At 32.1% G+C, this 12275-nt stretch overlaps 1 non-coding gene across 1 annotated transcript; it reads right to left on the bottom strand.

Annotated features, from left to right (window-relative positions):
• Positions 1 to 2746: 2746 nt before the first annotated feature.
• LOC126023766 (U6 spliceosomal RNA) lies at positions 2747 to 2851 on the bottom strand. Its single transcript, XR_007500831.1, has one exon. It is a non-coding gene; the product is annotated as a U6 spliceosomal RNA (small nuclear RNA).
• Between the last annotated feature and the right edge of the window lie 9424 nt (positions 2852 to 12275).

A 12275-nucleotide genomic window follows, 5' to 3' on the forward strand; every position in this document is an offset into this window, starting at 1 on the left:
ATAACAAACAAATACAAATAAACCAATTAAAGTGGGTAAATTTCCTGAATAGATATTTTCCAAAAAGACAAAGGCCAATGAGGCATGAAAGATGTTGAAGATCACTAATCAGACAAATCAAAAGCATAATGAGATTTTTCCCTCATGTTCATAACTATCAAAATAGAAAATAAGAAAAGTAATTTCTGTGCCCTTTTGTGGGAAATATAATTGGTTTATGTAGTAGAAGCCCATAGGCTTTGGTTAACCATTGGGAGGTTAACCAAAAGTAAAACTATTTGACTTAGCAGTATAATTTATGGAAATATATTCAAGAGAAACTAAATCAGTTCTCAAAGATAACTTTACATTTGCTGATGAATTATCAAAATAACTAATTTATAAAATTTATCAGGGAAATTTAATAGGTTATTTCCCTAAATAACCTAAATGGCTACTGTAGGTGAATGAAGAAAATGTGCTATGAATAATACAAATTTAGTATCACAAAGTATTATTTAGCCATCAAAAGAAAGATAATTCTGCCCTCTGATAATCTTGGATTTCATTTCTACCTTCAATTAAGATAAAATAAAACTAAAATAAAAGGAAGACAATCCTGGCCTTCATAGCTATCAGAGCATTAAGTTAAATAAAATAAAAACAGAAAAATTATATCATCTTATTTATGAAATCTTAAAATATGAACACTTGGAACAAGAAAGTCAAATGGTATTTGCCAGAAATTGAGGCTAAGATATTTTAAATTTTTTAGCACTAGCATATAACATGGTGATTATAATTAATAATGCAAAATTATATACTTAAAATAAACTCTTGCAATATATACATAAAATAATTATGTGAAGTTATGTGTGTGCTAATTTACTTTGTTGTGGTAATAACTTTATAGCACTATTTTTTAATTTATATAGACCAAACTTATTGTATCTACTTTGTCAGTTATATTTTAGTAAATTTGGTGGACAAAAGCAATGGGGAAAATTATGTGTATTTTGAGAAGTGGAAGAAAAAAGATTATTCAGACTTAATGATTCAATGTTATTATGTGCCTTAAATATTACTGTGAAAGATTCATAATTTATGTTTAGCATAATAAAATATATTTTTAAAAATGATGTTTAGGAACAAAAAGGAACAATTATTTAACCTATTTGGGTAAAATGGATAATGAATGAATTGCTGGTAATCTCATTCAAGGAAAAGGATATGCTTATGTTTCTATAGATGGCAACACTGCCAAGAAACTCTGGGTCTCACTACACCTTGTCAGGAGCAAATGTAGGATTTTTGAAAAGAATGAGAATAGGAATCAAACTGAGACATCAACAGGTAACTGGGACAATAAGCTGGCACCCTATAATGAGGCAGAGACTACGAAGAGTGGAACTAATTAGTTCTAGAATCTCGGTCCTGTAGATGAGGGAATTGGTCCCGCTCTCACCAGACTTCATAATTTTGGAAACACTTATTCCATGAACTCAGTACTATAATGTATATATAATATTCCAAGTTTGACTGATAATTTTTTTTTACCAGAACCATTATAAGAAGGACATTAATAGGTGTAATCTATTGGGACAAAAAGGCAAGGTGGCAGAGGAGTTTGGTAAGATTATAAAAAAAACCTGTGGACAGAAAACACAAGTATAACAAACCAAAAGATGTTAAAATTACCACTGGAGATTTAAATGCTCAATTTGTAGGAGACAATCAACAAGATCCACATAAACTATTTTCTTCTTAATGGAGGGTCTATATCAGGGTTTGGACAAAGCTGATAGAATAGACATATAGAGAAAACTAGTGTTCTTACTGTGGACTCAAAAACTGTAAAACAAGCTTGGCAGAGATGCAAGCAGTCTAATGAATCTATTATTACTACACTCTTCCAAGTCCAGCTTAAATCCACAATTCAATGCTTCATCTGCCATCAAGAATCTTAGATCTCAGAGATCTTTACTCATTTGCCCTTGCCTTTGACATCCACAGATAAATGCATGTTGCAAAGTTGCCTAAAAGTGATTTTCAGAGAAGAACTGAAAGACAATAATAAGGTTTATTGAAGCCATTGCACCAGCAGGATTCCTTAAAAATGACAGAAATTTGAAAATGACCTCCTGTGATCTTTGTCCATTTCAAACATTTTTTTCTATGAAGGCAAGAAGATGAAAACAAAACAATACTACAAAACTATAGGTACTTTTCTTTAGAAAACCTTGACTTATCACAGTATCACATGCATTTTATGAACATTCTAGAATACAATTTATTTTCTGTTTTGAATCATTATTGTGAATCGAAAAGGGTCATTGAGCAGCACCTTGCAAAAATCAACAAGACAATGTTGGTTTAAATTTGATAAATCAAGAAGTTTCAGAAATCTCTAACTCATCTGTAATGTCTTCAGCAGGTTACATAATATATATATATATATATATATATATATATATATATACTCTGTATATAATATAACATAACATTCTTTTTTATACTTCAAAGAGATCGGTTGCAATAAATTCAGCTTTTAAAATTATCATATGCTTAGTCAAATGCTCTTTAGAGTTGTCTACAATAATGTTCTCATGTTTTATCAACAGGAAAACAAATGCAGGATCTTTAGGATGACATAGACTCATACTACAGTGCTCATTATTAGAATGCCTTCATATCTTAATTTCTATTCTATTATGTTTATAACCTTTTAATGTTTTTGTTCACAGTGATCTATAGAGAGGTAATTTGGAAGCCCTAGTTTTCTGATACAAGTGATATGTTAGATTCTTGCGCAGGGGCCATGCTAATTTCTCTGTCATTCCAATTTTAGTCTATGTGCTGCCAAAGCGAGCACTATTATGTTGGATTCTTAATAGAGTGCTCATTATGATAATGTCTTAACAAATACTTAAAAGTATTATTTTTCATTTGATTTTCTCTGCTTGTATTATGTTATGTCTTTATCCACAGTGATCCTTGGATAAGACATCTGAATGCCATGAATTCTTGCTACAATACTCAGTCATTGAATATTTTATTTGCAACTTGCAATTTAATTCTTGCTATTTTTTTATTATATTATATGTCTTTGCTCTCCATTTGCTTTCAGGAAAGTTTTCTGGATGTTCCAAACATGATACTATTCTCCAAGATGCAGACTCGTTTTACTGTGCTTATTACCATATTAGTTTCTAGACTTGAAAATTATGATTGTTTTAGGAATGTACTGTGCTCATTTTAAACCTTGAAGTTTTTTTTTTTTTTTGTTTGTTTGTTTGCTTGTTTTTGGACCACTCCCGGCCACTCTCAGGGATTACTTCAGGCTCTGCACTCAGCAATTGCTCCTGGCAGGCACAGGAGACCATATTGGATGCTGGTGATCATACCTGGGTCCATCCACGTTAGCCCCGTGCAAGGCGTTTTAAACGCCTTCCCACAGTGCAATCGCTCCAGCCCTGTCATTTAAGCTTTTGTTTTTCAATGAAGTTCCCCTCCATCAACATTGATTACTCCAAGAAACTAGAAAACTTTGACACCTCACATTATACTTAGAATTGCGTTGAATCTACCTGGGTCAAATTTTCAGTTGCAATGTATGGATCAATCTTTTTATACGTTTATCTATTGTATGAGTGTTCGTGATGGCAACCTCTATGTCTGCTTAATGTCCATTTTGTATGTGAAATCTGTTTATGTTGTATTTTAGTCCTTCCCTCTGTTGTTCTTACCCTTCTCTTCTTTCCACAGAGTAGAATTATGATACTAAGAAGAAAGTTTCTTACCATCAAGGCAGGCATTGACATAGAGCCTATCCTTCTGGAACTAATGATCATAAAGCAATTATTGTTTTTTTTCCTTTCAGACCCCCCTTTACTTAGTGGAAGATTTTAAATTATTCTTCTTTAACTCTGCACATTATCTATCTAATAAGAGTTAGGGAAAGAAGAGGTAACTTATCTTCAAAAGTTTTGTTGAAAATTAAGACATATTTAAACTGTTGTGTAAGTCTATGCTAATTAGTGATCCTGAAACTTTAACTAAATTAAGGGATCATATTAAACAGTATTTGGCTACAGTCATGCATTTGGTAACTATGGTAGCTTTGGCTTTCCATCAAAAATTCATGTTCAACTACCATGAAGAAAGAACCCCCAAAAAGAACCAAGAGGATATATATATATATATAATATGATAAATTACTTTACATGATATCAGAAATTGTCAAGATCAAATCAGCAGCATAGACTAGAAGAGGCAAATTCAAATTATAGTTAGAATCCTCAGTCTTTTTCTCTCAATTTTTTAAATTTTTGGTTCTATACAATGATAGTCATTCACTTGATACCTATTAAATAGGTTTAAAATGCTACATTCTTTATTAGAAGAGTTGAAGAGAGTTGGAAGATTTTATTTTTCATGTATAATTTAGCTTCAGATTGAATTCATTAAAATTAAAAAAACATATAACTTGACAAGCTTAATAAAATTAAGGAAAGCACTAGATCTGCTTCCAAGATACTGACATAGAATACTTAAATTGAATCACTGACTAAAACCTCTTAAATTTTATCATGTTATAAGTACATTGTTAAAATTGATTTACATTTCCAAGGATCAAAACAACCCATTTTGTGCAAAGATTTTGATGTCATTTGCTCCCATAAAGGCCAGATGGGTTATCTAAAATAGCATATATTGTCTATTATGTTAATTGCTGTTGCTATTTATGGCATATTTTAGGTTCTATAGTTATTTTTAGGGCAACCATTCACATGAGAATCATTTTAAACTTTTGTACATTTTGTTATCAAAGTTACAGTTTCAGTCTTCTTGAGAACATGACTTAAAATAAGATTTTAGTTATAAATTGACTTCCTTTTAAATGCTTTAGATAATTTTAACACTTGGGAGTAAATCCATAATTAGAAGAATGAAATCCTGTTAAGTCTTAAGGATCTGTGAAAGTAGAGCAAAGCAAGTTTCCTAGTACTTTCACCCTCTAATAGGCACCATCTTGGAAGGACACTGGTAAGAGAATACATTAATAGGAAATCACTAATTTTCCTCTTGCAATTCTTTCCTGACACCATAATATAGAGATGTATATAGTTTAAATAAACTCTCACATGAATAATTAAGGAAAGTAGAAAATCATCAATGATTTTGACAACATTTTAGGATTAGAGAGAGTTTTAGGAGACATTCATTCTATGGCCATTGTAAATGAAATAAATAACTCATTTAAAATAATATATCTCATTGAAACAGACTGCCATTTTGTTTGTTTTCACAAGTATACCTTTAGACCTCGTGCACAGATTACTCCTTTTCTCCCCTTTGTTACTTTGTAAGTAGATACACTTTGATTTCTCCAGTTCATGCTTCTATGATCACGATATACATTTATATGTATGCTTTTTCAAACATTACTTTTATTTCTTATACTAGTCATGTAAATTAGGTGATATTATTAGATTAAATTATTAGATTAATTTATTGTGAATTATTACATTAAAATCTAAAAAAAAATATAAAGCTCACCAGACAGAAATTACTTGAAACTATTAAATTGTGGTCATTTGTTCTAAGCCTCATTTTTATATTTAAACTCTGTGATAAAAAACATGTTTGTAGTTGGGTTTCAGTCATATAAAGAACACCTTCCTTCACCAGTGCAACATTCCCACCACCAATGCCCCCCATTTTCTTCCTCTCCCAAACCCTGTCTGTATTCGACACAGGCAGAAATAGACTTCTCTCACTCCTTAACATTGTCTAAGCCTCATTCTTAATTCATGTTTCCTATGCTAAAAGTCTCTTTATTAGGTGCCAGACAGATAGCATAGTGTTAGGGCATTTGCCTTGCATGCAGACAACTGATGACGGTTCCAGGCTCAATCCCTGGCATACCATATGGACCTTGAGTCTGCCAGGAGCTATGCCTGAGTGCAGAACCAGGAGTAACCCCTAAGATGGTGTGGCCCAAAAAACAAAAAAAAAGTTTCTTTGAGATCTAGTTCTTTCCATCTTAATTTTTATTTACTATATTATTTTTATTCTACATTCTATGCTTCAGTCATGAAAAATAACTTTAAATACTTCTTTTAACCTCTTATTTCTTTTAGTCATTTTTCTTTGTTGTCTTTAACATTGTTTGCTGGTTTTTTTTTTATTCTCAATCAGCTTTCATATTTCATCATGTATGTTGTCACTTTTAAGGAAACATTACTGACTTTTTTCTCTAGCAGCTCCCATGGGTCTGGATTTGTTCTTTATATTTATATTTGTAAAAATGAATATTATAATTGTATCACTATGTGAGAACAGTAGGCTACATCTCTTTTGTTCAGAATTGGTATCTTTGGAAATGTCAGTAGTTACATATTGGCTAACTGAACAAAATGATTAAATAATGATTGAATGGGAGAAAAGTCTTTATTCAAATGAACATTTTTCAACCATTTTCCGTCATTTCGCAAATGTTTTTAGCCATCTAAATTAACAGTTTAAGTTTGGAAAGTAAGAAATCTTAAAACTTTAATATATCAGGGAATATATTTACATAAAAATAGAAATTCTTGGGAATCACAGACTATTATGGCCCCTGGTCAGCCATATTAGAGTCCGTCTCTTTAAGGTTTAAGAAAATCCGTTAGGAAGGACCTCTTGTAAAGACTGGGGCCATTTAGCTGAGGAATATATAACCCCCAAGCCCCTGCAACTAGAGTGTGAGGAGTTGCTGCCAGACTGCTCTGCTCTATGATTGGTCCCCATCTTAGTACTCTCTCACTCCCTCTTCCGGCTTAGGGGGTTGACTGTAAGGCTTCCCTGCTTTGCCTATCCCCCTATTAAACCCAGTTTCTAAAACCTTTCTTTTGGGGGCTTGATTGGCCTTGACAGAAATTATGACTTTGGTCTATGACCAAAACAGTTCTTCCATAGTGTGTTATCACCAGGGTCAGATCAAAGAAGTTCTTCAAATAATCAGGCAGATAGTCTGAAGTTGGTGATTGCAAGTTGAAATTATTTCATCTCAATATAATAAATAGAAAAAACATAGAATCACTTTGACCCAAAACATGTTTCAAAGGTGTTTTCCACATTTGTAAGTAAAAGGCTCATTTAGTTACTGTTTACTAAAACTAATGGGAAGCCCAAATTTCCCTTTGAAGAAAAAAACAATCAAAAGTCCGAGTTTATTTCTGAGTACACTTTTACCCATCACCCACTTTTAATTCTTGTTGCTATTTTATTTTTAGTCCGTTTATCAAAATCAGTGATATTTTCTGTAAACCTATATACTTGTTACCTATACAAACCTAAATTATGAATTAAAATGACAATAAATGCTCTTTTTTAAGTTTTCTCTGATGCAAAGAAGTTATATTGGAATTCTTGGTCTAAACATACTATAATTTTTGACCTTGCTAGAACCAATTCCTCTGAGATGTTAACCCATACTGTACTAACATCTTCTAATTATTTGTTGTGTCTCTACAGCCTGACATACAACTTTAAGAGCTTGGATAAATTTTGCGAGAATGTTTTCAATGCAAAAGAATAATAGATAATCAGAGTTATCTATCAATATTCAGTTTTTTTCTATGAACAAGCTTTATGAAGTCTTTATGCACTTCTCCCCCTATTATTTTTAACAAACTACTGGCTGTTCTGAGGCTCTTTTTCAATAATAAAACTGTTACCATATTTGTCCTAAAAGTGGTCTACTGATATTTTTTGACTTAGCTAATTACATTAAAAAGGTAATTTAAATCTCGCCTTTTTATATAGACAAGGTCAGGAGTAAGAGCGGAGGAATTTAGTAATAACTATTATATATAAATTTGATTTAACTAAAATATGTTTTAATGAATTTATGAAGAAACCATACTCATTCATCAAATGAATTTATCCTGAGCTCTTGCCATTATTTTGCTTTATGATTTTTGTCAGTCTTTTTATTTAATCTTACTCTCACCATTGATTCTAAAGAATTCTAAGGATTTTCTCTAGTAGCTTATTTTAGTTATAGTACAAATGACACTTTAGAAATAATATTGAGCTAAATGCATCTAATATGCTAAAAGATTACTGAGCATATATTTAATATTTTATTACAAAATGTTTTTTTGCATCAGCGGCTAGATAATGATTTACTGCTGCTTTTTATTTTGTGTTATTTTTAGGTATGTGAGAAAATTATTTTATTTTCTTTACCATCATGATTTTGGAAAGATTTAAAATTAACATTCCAATAGGAAAACAGAAAAGTAACAAGACTATCAATGATAACAATAATAATAGGCAAGATGAAAAAGTTAACTAAAAGTAATACTTCCTTGTTGCTTATTTTATGCTAATTTTTAGATCCTGGGATGACTAAAAAAGGTACAGCTATATTAGTAAATTAGATGTTAGCACAAAATAGGTTGTTTAACTTTTGGAATTATATTTAGTTTTTTTTGTCACAATAAGGTAAATATATTTCTATTTGCTGATAATACATGGAATTAAAGATATATATATATATATGTTTTGGAAAAGGAGTGGATACATTTCACTGAGAAATAATATTTATTGCAATATATAGAGTTTTCTAAACTAAAATTTGGATGTAAAAATCATGTGTGATATTTGCTATGTAATAAATTTTAAAATATTTAACTAATATATATATGTGATAGAAAAAAGAAAATATAGAATTGTCTAGAGCCTCCTAAAAATGCGAACCTCTAATAGAAGAAAAAACATTTCTTTTTTTTTGAAAAAACATTTCTAACAACTTTATATGCATTATACTATGAGTGTGTTGTTCCAAAGATGTTAATAATGTAATATAATTTCTCACAAGACCTAGAAATTAGATTAAAATAATTTTACATTTAGTGAGTGTTCTGGCTTCCATTTCTAGTCACTCCCAACCTCTTGTCCCAAGATCATCATCCACTTCATCTTCGCTATTATCTCTACTAATGTTGCATTCCTCAAATTAAGTCATACTTAATTGTTTATGTGGCTGTCTCATCCAGATTGTGAGATCTTCAAGAATTGAGCCATACTTTAATTCTCAAAGTAGACGCACACCAGACAGCATCTTTCACACAAGGTACTTGTGAAATGCTGAGAGAGAAAAATTGAAGGGATGGGGCCGGGCGGTGGCGCTAAAGGTAAGGTGCCTGCTTTGCCTGCGCTAGCGTTGGATGGACCACGGTTCGATCCCCCGGTGTCCCATATGGTCCCCCAAGCCAGGAGCAACTTCTGAGCGCATAGCCAGGAGTAACCCCTAAGCATTACCGGGTGTGGCCCAAAAACCAAAAAAAAAAAAAAAAAGAAAAATTGAAGGGACAAAGATTAATGAGTGAATATTAATTATTGATGTTCTATTTATTTATTTAATTTCATCATAGCCTACACGGATCTTATTACTACTTCAGTGTTATGTAGTTTTTTATAGAAAACTTCAGACTGCTAACCATTTTAACTCATTGCATGATTCTGCAAAAGTGATGAGGAATCTATAATTAAAAGAAGAGACAACCAAATTAGTGAAACATATCAAATTCCAATTATTAGAATGTATAGAGACAGTGTGCTTTTCTCAAATGTGATTCACTTTTCTGTCAGCCAGTTTTTATTTATATTAAATATTCTTAAAAGGCAACTGTCCATATTTTTTCAAAATAGCAGACTTTGCAAACAATCTTTCTCTCTTTGTCCTACAGAATCTGGAGTATATTCTGGGGATGCCTGATAATTTTGGTTCTGTAACTGCCAGTTTTAGAAACCTTGACTATTGAAAAATATCACCGCTGCAGTTTTTCTGAAAACTTGGCAGGCACAAAGTATCCAAGCTCAAGATCTTGAGGCTTCTTAGCAATCTTTAATAATTGGTTCTGTAATTTCAAAAGGCAGTTCTCTGCCACCTTTGGCATGCCCTGGTTTTGCTTACCCATTGAAGCAGAGCAGCTTGACACCTAAGGTCACGCTGAAATTTTAATTAGACTAGGTTTTAAAATAAGTGTTAAAAGATTGACTAAAAGTCTTTCTCAATGGTCCTTTAAGGGACCTTGGGTTTCTTAAGTTCTGATTATTTTTTTCCACTTAAAAAAATCTTTATTCAAGTGTCATAGTTTATAACATTTTAGACATTCCAGCACCAATGCCACTACCAATGTTAGGTTACTTCCACCAGTGTTCCCCGGCTCCTTCCCATAAACACCCCCTACACACACACATACACACACACACACACACACACACACACACACACACACACACACACACACACACACACAGCCTGCCATCTAAACTGACACCTGGGTGTCATGGGTCTCATGATTTCATTGCTATTAAGCATGTTCAATATGGTTTATATATATAGTACTAAAAATCCTCAGTTGCACCAATGAACCTCAATTCCTTGACCCATATTCCCCATTTCTGTAATATGATGTCTCCAGATTTTGGCTGTGTTTCTTAAGTTCTGATTATTTTTTTCCACTTAAAAAAATCTTTATTCAAGTGTCATAGTTTATAACATTTTAGACATTCCAGCACCAATGCCACTACCAATGTTAGGTTACTTCCACCAGTGTTCCCCGGCTCCTTCCCATAAACACCCCCTACACACACACATACACACACACACACACACACACACACACACACACACACACACACACACACAGCCTGCCATCTAAACTGACACCTGGGTGTCATGGGTCTCATGATTTCATTGCTATTAAGCATGTTCAATATGGTTTATATATATAGTACTAAAAATCCTCAGTTGCACCAATGAACCTCAATTCCTTGACCCATATTCCCCATTTCTGTAATATGATGTCTCCAGATTTTGGCTGTGTGAATAATGTTTCATTGAAACTAGGAGTTCATATGACTAATTATTACATAAATTTGGTGGTTAGTGAATATTAATTGATAAATGCATCAATAAATGATATAAGCTAACATGTTTGGGGTATGACTAAAACATCAAATGAGAATGCAGAGATAATATTTTGTATATGGGGAGTGTCAGTTATTGTCAAAAGACTCAAAGAGAAGGGTGGTTTTAAACAAATAATTAATTTAGATGACTGAATTGTTGGTTAATCAATTCAAGGACTGGAAGAGAAATATTTTAATTTCCCTATTTTAATATATAGTATATTTTTGAATTGATCAGCACAATTATATTCACCATGCAAGATGAAAATATCAGTTTACCTAAATTACCTGAATCAACATAACCCACAACACAACTTCTCTCTGGATGAGAATTAAGCCCTAGAACTTTTGTTTGGTAGGAGAGGCAAATATATTAGAATTTTTATTCTCTCACTAGATTCTTAGTGTCCACAAATTTGTATACTTTTATCAGGTGAGATATAGGGGGAAACCTGTAACATAAGTTAATAAAAACAGTGGAAACTAAACCATTCCAAAGATAAGAAGCAAAGACTTATAGGAGGAGGAATCGGTAGAAAGGGGTGCAATAGGTTGCAGGACCATTGAGATGTAGAAAAACAGGGCCAGACAATGATTACTCTGCTGGGGAGAAAAAAATACAAGACCATGATAAAATAATAAAAAGGACTATCTTTATCAAAAAAATACATTTCCTTTTTACAATCAACCTAACATCAGAATTTGAGGGGCAGATTTTATATCACCTTTGCAGAGGACAAGACTCATTTATTCATATCTCTGTCTCAGATTTGTACTTGCTTTAGGTAGAAATTTCTTATTTGGGGGAAGTGGCTCACATCTCCACCTCTGATGTATACTCTAGTGTACTTTCATCTTTTAAACATTTAAATTAAAAATTCCTTGCACAAGTTTTCTTTGTTTTTATATATATATATATATATATATATATATATATATCTTAATCACAGTGATATCTCCATTTGGTTGTTGATAGACAATATGTTTGCTGCATACAAAATAATATTAGTATCCTCTCTATATCAATAACAAAATACCTTAAAATATTCAGAAATTATAGATATATAGAGATGAGGAGCAGAGGCTGAAAGGCATACACTTACTTGAACCTATCCTTTCAATATATGGCTATCCTTCATATAAGCATTACTAAATGAACTTAGTAATTTATTATCAATAATATTAAACTAATTTTCAAAATAGCTAAATGGAATTGAAAATACTTTCAAAATTAATATTTTTTTTGGTTTTTGGGTCACACCCAGAAGCACTCAGGGGTTACTCCTGGCTCTACACTCAGAAATCGCTCCTGGCAGGCTCAGGGACCA

This window comes from Suncus etruscus, chromosome 11 (genome assembly GCF_024139225.1).
Source record: "Suncus etruscus isolate mSunEtr1 chromosome 11, mSunEtr1.pri.cur, whole genome shotgun sequence".
NCBI lineage: Eukaryota > Metazoa > Chordata > Mammalia > Eulipotyphla > Soricidae > Suncus > Suncus etruscus.